This window comes from Triticum urartu, chromosome 5 (genome assembly GCF_003073215.2).
Source record: "Triticum urartu cultivar G1812 chromosome 5, Tu2.1, whole genome shotgun sequence".
Lineage (NCBI taxonomy): Eukaryota > Viridiplantae > Streptophyta > Magnoliopsida > Poales > Poaceae > Triticum > Triticum urartu.
Genome location: NC_053026.1, coordinates 583106775 through 583116935, shown reverse-complemented (window position 1 = coordinate 583116935; position 10161 = coordinate 583106775). Strand labels below are relative to the sequence as shown.

The following is a 10161-nucleotide window of genomic DNA, read 5'->3' as shown; positions in this document are numbered from 1 at the left end:
CACCAGCCACGAGGGTGGGGGGCGCGCCCCCTGCCTCGTGGGCCCCCTGGTGGCCCTCCGATGCCCATCTTCTGCTATATGGAGTCTTTCGTTGAGGAAAAAATCATAAGCAAGCTTTCGGGACGAGACTCCGCCGCCACGAGGCGGAACCTTGGTGGAACCAATCTAGGGCTCTGGCGGAGCTGTTCTGCCGGGGATACTTCCCTCCGGGAGGGGGAAATCATCGCCATCGTCATCACCAATGCTCCTCTCATCGGGAGGGGGCCAATCTCCATCAACATCTTCACCAGCACCATCTCCTCTCAAACCCTAGTTCATCTCTTGTATCCAATTCTTGTCTCTAAGTCTGGGATTGGTACGTGTAGGTTGCTAGTAGTGTTGATTACTCCTTGTAGTTGATGCTAGTTGGTTTATTTGGTGGAAGATCATATGTTCAGATCCTATATGCATATTAATACCTCTCTGATTATGAACATGAGTATGCTTTGTGAGTAGTTACGTTTGTTCCTGAGGACATGGGAGAAGTCTTGCTATTAGTAGTCATGTGCATTTGGTATTCGTTCGATATTTTGATGAGATGTATGTTGTCTCTCCTCTAGTGGTGTTATGTGAACATCGACTACATGACACTTCACCATTATTTGTGCCTAGAGGAAGGCATTGGAAAGTAATAAGTAAATGATGGGTTGCTAGAGTGACAGAAGATTAAACCCTAGTTTATGCGTTGCTTCGTAAGGGGCTGATTTGGATCCATATGTTTCATGCTATGCTATGGTTAGGTTTACCTTAATAATTTTGTTGTAGTTGTGGATGCTTGCAATAGAGGTTAATCATAAGTTGGATTCTTGTCCAAGTAAGGGCAGTACCCAAGCACCGGTCCACCCACATACCAAATTATCAAAGTACCGAACGCGAATCATATGAACGTGATGAAAACTAGCTTGACGGTAATTCCCATGTGTCCTCGGGAGCGCTTTTCTGTATATATGAATTTGTCCATGCTTGTCCTTTGCTACAAAAAGGATTGGGCCACCTGGCTGCACTTTATTTACTTTTGTTACTTGTTGCCCGTTACAAATTATCTTATCATAAAACTACCTGTCACCTATAATTTCAGTGCTTGCAGAGAATACCTTGCTGAAAACCGCTTATCATTTCCTTCTGCTCTTCGTTGGGTTCGACACTCTTACTTATCAAAAGAACTACGATAGATCCCCTATACTTGTGGGTCATCAATTCACACCTTGATTAAACTACTAAGATGAATCAAGAGAAGGTACCAACTCTTTTCTGCGCAGGCTTTCTGTTGTTGCAAGATGGAGCCACCATTTGCGGGAGGATTTTTTTTATCAACCGAACAAATGATGAGTGTCAACTGAGACAGACCAATCCAGTGCTTGAGTGAGGGGAATTTTTTGTGTTGCGTGCTCGATGATGGAGGCGAAAGAAAATGCACCAATGAGAGGGTTAGGGGTTTGTGGCGGCAGTTAGTGGAAGCGCACAGGTGTGAACCCATCGCATAGCCGGACAGGAACCCTATCGGATGCTTGTGAGCAACACTTAGGCCTTCAACTATGTGTCTGATGCCATACTTCTAAAAAGTATGCCTCATATGCATCGATGCCCAATAAAAAACTTTTGGCACCACTCTCACAACGTGAGAGAGTTTGGCACCGTTGTGCACACATGCTCACATGTATAAACAAGTCAATCAACCCAATTACACTGGCCTCTCCTTCTCCCATACAAGTGCCTTTTTATTGCGCGAGTGAATTTGGCACCGGAGCAAGTAGGTGCTCCGATGCCCTGAATTTTTTATAGGGAACTAACTGAGAAATGGAGGGCATCAATGCCAAACGCATCAGAAGTGAATTTGGCACATGTTTTGGCCTACATAGTGAAGGGACTTAGGGTGCATTTTTCAACTGGTCTCCGTCTGCAGGATTGCCCAGAATAGGCTACCAGGACACAAGCTTTTTAGTCCGTGAGCTAGCCCAAGCAGAGCTAAGCTTGGCTCAAGATACAAATGAGCCCCATAAGGTATCTAGCCACAGCCTATTTATGTCTCGATTCAGGCCTGATCTGAATCGACCATGATGAGTGTGAGACGATCCCACAAGCTCAAGTCTCACGTCCAGATTTACATGGGATTATACTCGGAAAATTTATCTCGACTCCCCCTATTCTCAAAAATTCTCATGGTGTATACAATCAAGCCTATATGCACCATGCATGAACACAACATGTGAATAGTTCTTCTTGTAAACTGTTTCTACCAAGTGCCAACCATCGACCTCTACATCAAAGATATATAGAGCGAAGTAGTGAGTGATGATGCAAGAGTTGAGCCAATTACTGGGTGGTACTATACCTATACGTACATGTAGCTGGTGTAGTACTATATATTAAGACTGGTGGCCTAGCTAGTAGCTTGTTCAAGTGATAACTAGGAATCAGTACAACTTTGGATTCCTCATTGCTGAGGATCATGATTATATCTCAGACCATAGAAACACCTTGTTTTTCATTTCACTATAATGTACTGCCAGATTATTCAGTCCACATAGAAATCAGATGATTTCCATTCATTATAATGTATGTACGCTCAAATTAATCACCAGCAATAACATGTACCACACACAATGAGAGTATGTATCGTTCAGCTGTTCGAGAATTGAGTACGATGGCCGAATAGTACATTATAGTATGAATGGGACATGTACAACCATGCAAAAAAGTACATTTGGCAAGTGTTCGTGGATCTTCTAAATAGTGGGATCCCCATACATTGTAAGAGATGATGAAATATTGTGTGATCATGCACAACATGGGTGCTCCAATCAACCTCGCACAACAAGACACAATTGATTTTGAGAAATTTCTCATAGATGCATCGAAGGATTCGTTGTCAAGAAGTGCATACGCAATTTCTCATGTGTGGGTGTATCATGGAAACCAATAGAGCATGTGCGAATGAATTAAATGAATTTAAATTTGAGCTAGGAATTTGAAATTTTCACATTTGGGTTGTAATATTTTACATTTGAGTTACTATTACTTCAATATTTATCTTTTAGTTGTTTTAGTGGCAAGTACAAAATTTGAGTTCGAGAAGATAAAATAGTGAAGGAGGTGGAGGTGCTGTCAAGTAGCCAAAATCGAGGGACATCAATGGGCACCCCGTCAGCCGCGAACAAGCAAGGGATGTCCACAAAAAAAGTAGGGGAGGACATTGGGTGAATATTGTTTGAGATGCCCTTAGTTCTATGTCGCAACCAACCTATTGATGAGACGAAGTCACATATACTTAGCTAGCAAAATTAGTAGTAGTAACTGAGAAGAATTAAATCGGCATATCAGCCGAGTCACGTGCTTCATCTTGAACCTCCACATTTATGTGCAATCAAGATACCAAGAGTATCTATGCTTTCGAGCTATGATGAATTCCGTCCAAGTAACTTGAGCAACTTCAAAATTCAGATCATGCCCTCGCACATCCAAGTTGATCGCAGCAAGGTTTGAAGGCTTATCTGCGATAATTCCTCCAGATACCAGTCATTCTTAAACTCATCACTAAACCCATGCATACATATTCATCAAAAAAAAATTAATCTTGCTCTTCTAACTTATCATCTCTCTATTTTTGTGTATCATTCGATGGACAACACTAGTATATGCTTAGATCTAGACACTAGTGCATGAGTTGGAGTACTTGAAGCTCGATAGAAGGTACTAATAAGAAACTTGTCCATGCAGAAGTGAAGAAACAAATATATAATATATGAGTTGGGTTTGTTTAGTTATTACAATACGCGCATTCATGAACCAAAAGGTAGCTTGTTAGTGAGCCCCACAACGGTCCCATGTCAAGCCGCCACACTCAAGTATAAGCCCATTGTTGGCTAAATTGCAGCTTAATTTGTTGGTTGCTCGTGTTTACTTTTTGGTGTCCAATTTTAGTAAGTAGTGTGAGAAGATTACAAACTGTCGAAAAGAGTACAAATTGTTGGGTCGATTACAGAATCTGGTGACATACATACAAAGATGAACGAGGAGTACAATGAAGCGGATATTGGACTAAAAGGTTACACACTTCATAAAGTGAAAATAACCAGATTTTCTAGCTTGATAGCTGTCGACGCATATTGTCCGCCTGTGATTGCTCCGTTCTACTTATCCACTTTGCTCATGATGTCGAACGCTGAAAAGTATTATAGATGCCAATAAAATGAATGTTATCTATCGTTCATTCCCCTTTCATAATGCACCTTCAACAACACAATGAGCAAATATAATTACTCAGTGTAGTAAGAAAGGAGAGTTGAAGGCTTTGAATATACAGAAGATAATGCAAAAGCAATTCGCTAACCTCAACTAAAGTAGACATGCCAAGTATTTCTCATATTTTCAGCATTCACTTGATATGGCGATCAGGTAACACGGTAACAATTAGTAGAACATTATCTGCTCCTTTGGACCATGCATTGTAAAACTACCAAGCATCAAATGATGAACTCTTTGTACAGAAGAGGACACTATGTTCAGAACAACATATTATGAACCTTCCTTTCATTTGATATTCCGTGTTCAGGAGATGAGATCATGAGTCTTCCATGCATTTGAACTATAACATATGGCCTAGTATACATTATCTTTACTACATTGTGCATAGCCTCAAATAGTCAAAATTTCTCCGGTTACATATTATAAAGGTTTGCTTTGTTGTATGCGGGAATGAAATGTAGTTCGCATACTCATCCCAATCCTTAATGAAATGTAACTAGCATATTCATCCCAATCCCTATTCAACGAGACCCTCCGAAATAAAAATCCTTGAAGTAGCTAAAGTGGAAAAAAATATGCTCCAGAAGAACCTCTATTTTTACTCAAATTTGTGCTTAGCTGGTCAACAATGGAAAAGATGTTTCTTTCTTTCTATGTTGGAGCATGCTTTTTGTTGTCTCTTCCTTCCGGCAAGTTGTGTAATTGAAACTGAAGTACAGAATCAGGATGTAGATACTAATTAATCTAACTCCCACTAAATCATTGCGTCAACATACATGACACCAATTAATGCAATGGTTAATGTCTATCATCTGTGTTATAGTTCCAAACTGAGTGACCAATTTGAAAAGAATTCACAATATGTTTCCCTCATATATGTCTATGACGAGTTTGCTCATGGACTTTCATTGGTGCAATATTTGACAACATTTTTAAGATGATAAACCAATTATGTTAGTCAAGCAACCTCTGTAAGCTAACTATAAACTGTCAGTACTATTTCACAAGGGATAAGCATCAAATTAAACATGTGTGCACGCCTTCTTTCTTAGGAACGCAACATATTTAAATGTATATCCTACAAAATCTGAAAATTTGCAGCCTCTGAAACTAGCCAAACATTACTTACACCAAAACACATAGGAAGTAGGGGCGCATGTCCCAGCGAGGGAAAAATCGCATGTGGTCGAATAGGAGGAAGAGGTTACCGGAGTTGAAGTCGGGGACGCAGCAGTCGCAATGTAGTGGAGGCGGTCGACAAGGTGGAAGTGGGCGAGGCAAGGTCCTGGAGCCGGGGAGCCAGGGACATGACCGAGGTAGGGTGGGCGACGTAGCTGAAACCGACGAGGGTCGACGGAGAGGGTCGGGTACTGGAGGACAACGATGTTTCCGACTTCGTGGTGCTGGCTCCCATGGCCAGCGGGGAGAGACATTGTCATAAAGAGCGTGATGGTGAGGTCGGGTGTGAAGACATGATGCTATGCAGCCCATCCCAAGAAATCCATGCCGGTGGCCGCTGGCTCCCGTAGCCAGCCAGGGTAGGCGTGGTGTAGTGGGTGAGGTCAGGGGCATGCAATGCTCTATTGGCATGGGAGAGGCGGGCTTCATTCGACGGCCATGGGAGAGTCAATACTTCTGGTGCATAGGGAGGGGTGGATCTGAACCGGAAGGATGAAGAAGAGAAGAAGATGTGGTTGCGCCAGATCGATGCGAGAGGATAAAGCGATAGGGTGGGACCTGCTCAGTTTCTGAAGTTCATGAGAAACATCTAGTCTAGTCTAAACCAACAAAAAAATTAGCGTGCTGCAAAATAGCATCACCTTTTAAGATGCACTATTAGCGAGAAATTATACGTTGATTTATTTAGTAAGGCACTGCTCAAAACGTTGGAGCATGCTATTAGCGGTGCTGTAGTGTGCTATATTTCAGTGGTCTAAACACACTATAGAACTGGGAGTGAATTGTGTTAGATGCATCATAGGTCCTCGAACTATTTCAGAGGTGGCACGTAGGACCTCGAACTATGAAAATCATCATCCAAGACCACAAAGTGCAATATGTGTGTTATCTTGGTCCTCAAACTATTTCAATGTTGTCACATAGGTCCTTGAACTATTTCAGAGGTGTCACATATATAGACACTTATTACACTTTAATGATTTTCAAGGACCTAGATGACACTTTTCATAGTTTGAGGACCTACGTGACACCATCGAAATAGTTCGAGAACCGAGGATGCACTTCACTCTAGATAAATGAAGAGTGAGCCAGAGGAAAAACCAGACACACGTTGATTATGCACACACAATTATCTAGGGAGGCATTTCTTAGAACGCTAGAGCATGTTACTAATGGTGCTATAGCGTGCTATTTTTTCAACGGTCTAAACATGGTACAAAACTGAAAGTGAACTATGTTAAAAAAACAAGAGTGAATTGGAGGAAAAACGCTAGAGCGTGGTATTAGCGGTGTCGTAGTGTGCTATTTTTTCAGTGGTCTAAACACACTACAAATCTAGGGGGGCAAAGGAAAAAACAAGATACAAGGTGATTATGTACACATAATTATCTAGGGGGGCACTGCTTAGAATGCTAGAGCGCGTTATTAGTGGTGCTATAGCGTGCTATTTTTTCAATGGTCTAAACATAGTATAAAACTGGGAGTGAAGTACATTAAAAAACCAAGAGTGAACCGGAGTAAATACGCTAGAACGTGCTATTAGCAGTGAGCATAGTGTGCTATTTTTTCAATGGTCTGAACACATTATAAAACTATGTTAAAAAAAATCAAGAGTGGGCCACAGTAGAAACCGGAGACATGTGTGTTATGCATACGGAATTAATAGAGACACGTCGCTTATGCACGCGGAATTATCTAGCGTGGCATTGCTTAGAACCCTAGAGCATGCTATTTCTTCAGTGGTCTAAACACAATATAAAATTGAGAGTGAACTGTAAAAAACCCAGAGTTAATTGGGGGGAAAACATGACACATGTCAAGTCAACGCCCAACAGTGCAAACGCATGGGAGGAGGCCTAACTTTGGGTTCAAGAAAAGCCCCCGAACTTATAGAACACGAGTGCAATTGAGTGAGGGGACTTGTAGCCGAGTGTTGTTTGCTTGGTGGTGGAGGTGAAAAGAAATGCACGAACGAGATGTATAGGGGTTTGCGGTGGCGACGGGTGGAAGCGTGTGGATTTTTGTCTGCAGGATTGCCCAAAGACCATCGGGACACAAGCTTTTTAGCCTGTGAGCTAGCCCAAGCAAAGCTAAGCTTGGCACGAGATACAAACGAGCCCAATAGGGTAGCCAGCCGCAACCTATTTATGTGTCGGTCTAAGCCCTATCTGAATCGAGCCACGATGAGTGTGGGAAGGGCCCACAAGTTCAAGCCATTGGTCTAGATTTACGTGAGATTATACTCAGACAATTTATCCCGATACCCTCTATTCTCAAAACTTCTCATGCTGTCTATAATCAAGCCCATATGTATCATGCATGAACACAACATGTGAATAGTTCTTGTAACTTGTTTCTACCAACCGACTGACCTCTACGTCGAAGATATATAGAGCGAAGCAGTGAGTGAAGATGCAAGAGTTGAGTCAATTACTTAGCAATAACTGGGTGGTACTACAACTATACATACGTGTAGCTAGTGTAGTACTATATATTCAGACTGGTGGCGTAGCTTGTTCCAGTGATAACTAGGAACCAATACAACTTTGTATCCCTGGTGGCTGAGAATCATGATTATATCTCAGACCGTAGAAACGCCTTGTTTTCTCATTCACTATAATGTACTGTCATATTAATCATTCCACATACAGATCAGATGATTTTCGTTCATTATAATGCATGTACCATACCCAACACGAGTCATTGTCTTGTTCAAACTGGCAACAAGACCCACTGGTGGTGTTCAAGTTCAACACTTCAACTGTTCGATCGGATTGCGTCTGGCAGCAAGAGACGCTGCTCTACCTGCGCTCACACATTTGATGCCGCGGGCACTCGACGCTGGTCCAGTCGTGTTGGATCCACCTGCCCGCGCGGCACTGACTCGAAGAAGACCGCCGCGGCTGTGGCGATGGGAGCAGGCGTGGAGGCTATGGATGCTCCCAGAAGCCTTGGCGATTAGAGGTGAGGAGACATTATCATATTAGAGGTGAGGTGAGGAGAGGTGGAGGCTTGCAGCGATGGTGAGTGGAATCACACGGGTGTGGCCCCACCGAATAGTTGGAAGGTAACCCTATTCTATGAGTGTGGGCAACACTTGTACCGGTTGTTTAATTGCAGCCTGCAGGATTGCTCACCTTTGACTACTGGCACACGAGTTCTTTAGCCCGTGAGCTAGCCCAAGCTGAGCTAAGCTTGGCTCGATGTATGGAAGAGCCCAAAAAGGTAGCTCGGCTGAGCTTGGTTATGTCTTGTTCCGAACCAAGCAACGACGAGCACGGGGTGAGCCCAAATGCTCGAGCATGATGTTCAGATTTACATTGAGTTATTGTTGGGCAATTTATCCCGATGCCCTCCATTCTCAAAACTTTTCATTGCTGCCTCCAGTGTACTATATAACTAAGCCTATGCATACCATGCATGAAAACAACCCGTGGAAGTGTGGATAGTTTCCTCTTGTAACCTGTTCCTACCAACCGATCGAGGATCGACCTCTACGCCGAAGATATATAGAGCGAAGAAGTACGAGTAGCTGGTGTAGTACTGTATATTACTATAAGGCTGGTGATCTAGTTACTGCTAAGATGGACGGGGTGGGCCAATTACTGAAAGGCTTGTTTCAGTTAGAACTAGGAATCAATACAACTTTGGATTCCGATAGTTGCGTAGGTAAGGTCATTGCTGAGGATTGTGATTATATTTCAGACCGTTTTTATTAAGAAACACCTCGTTTTATGTTTATTATAGTGTACTCTTAGATTAATGTTAGTATATATACTGAAAAAGGATTCAACCCCGCTTTATATATAGAGCAACGATCATCAACAATCCAATACAAACGCACGCCACCACAACACACGCACACATCCAAGACAGGATACATACGCGCTGAGCGCAGTAACATCACCCCTAGCCCAAAAACAACCGAAGGCTTTAACAGGGAACACGCCACCGCGAAGTGATGAAGTCGCATGCGACGAACTGTGGGCTCCAAGGCGGCGCATTCAAGAAGGATACGACACCGGAGCGCTGCCACCGCACGATCCGAGGATCAAAGTTTCCCCTGGAGCAGCACGACGGGCAATGAGAGCCGCGAAGATGCCTTCAAGAAGGGAACGAGCTTCGCCGTCACCAGTCCATCCGAAGATAGAACTTGTTTTCACCCCGGCCAACACTCTCAGCCACTGAACGCCACACCCCGGCTACCACGCCGCCCAAACAACCATGGCCACCGTGTAGCACCAAGCCACGGGATCAACCCATGAGCACCGTGCTACCACCACCAAGGTCGCCACCCCGGCATCCAAGACCTTGACAACACCTCATCCGAGACCCGCCGCTACCCCAACCAAAGAGACGAGCGGAAAGGTCCCGCCTTTCACACCCCCGGGCGGCCCCCAGCGCCGAGACCTAATAGGTCAACCAAAACTGGCCTCCATCGATCCTTCCTGCAGCACCGGGCGCGAGACAAGGTTAGTCCTGCGGCACCATGTGCGAGACAAGCTCGGTCCTGCTGCATCGTGCGCGAGACGGTCCAGCTGCACCATGCGTGAGACTAGGTCGGTTCTACTCCACCAGACGCGAGACGAGCGATAGACCGCAACTGGGAGGAGGTTGACCCTTCGACGAGGGAAGCGCGGACGATGAGGAGAGGGATTGAAGGCCGACACAAGCCAGCTACGGACAAGCCGGCGCCGA

The 10161-nt window shown here is 44.0% G+C and overlaps 1 long non-coding RNA gene across 1 annotated transcript; it reads right to left on the bottom strand.

Annotated features, from left to right (window-relative positions):
- Positions 1-3926: 3926 nt before the first annotated feature.
- LOC125510943 lies at positions 3927-5988 on the bottom strand. Its single transcript, XR_007284833.1, has 2 exons — positions 5493-5988; positions 3927-4201 (listed from the first exon to the last, which is right to left on the bottom strand). It is a non-coding gene; the product is annotated as an uncharacterized LOC125510943 (long non-coding RNA).
- Between the last annotated feature and the right edge of the window lie 4173 nt (positions 5989-10161).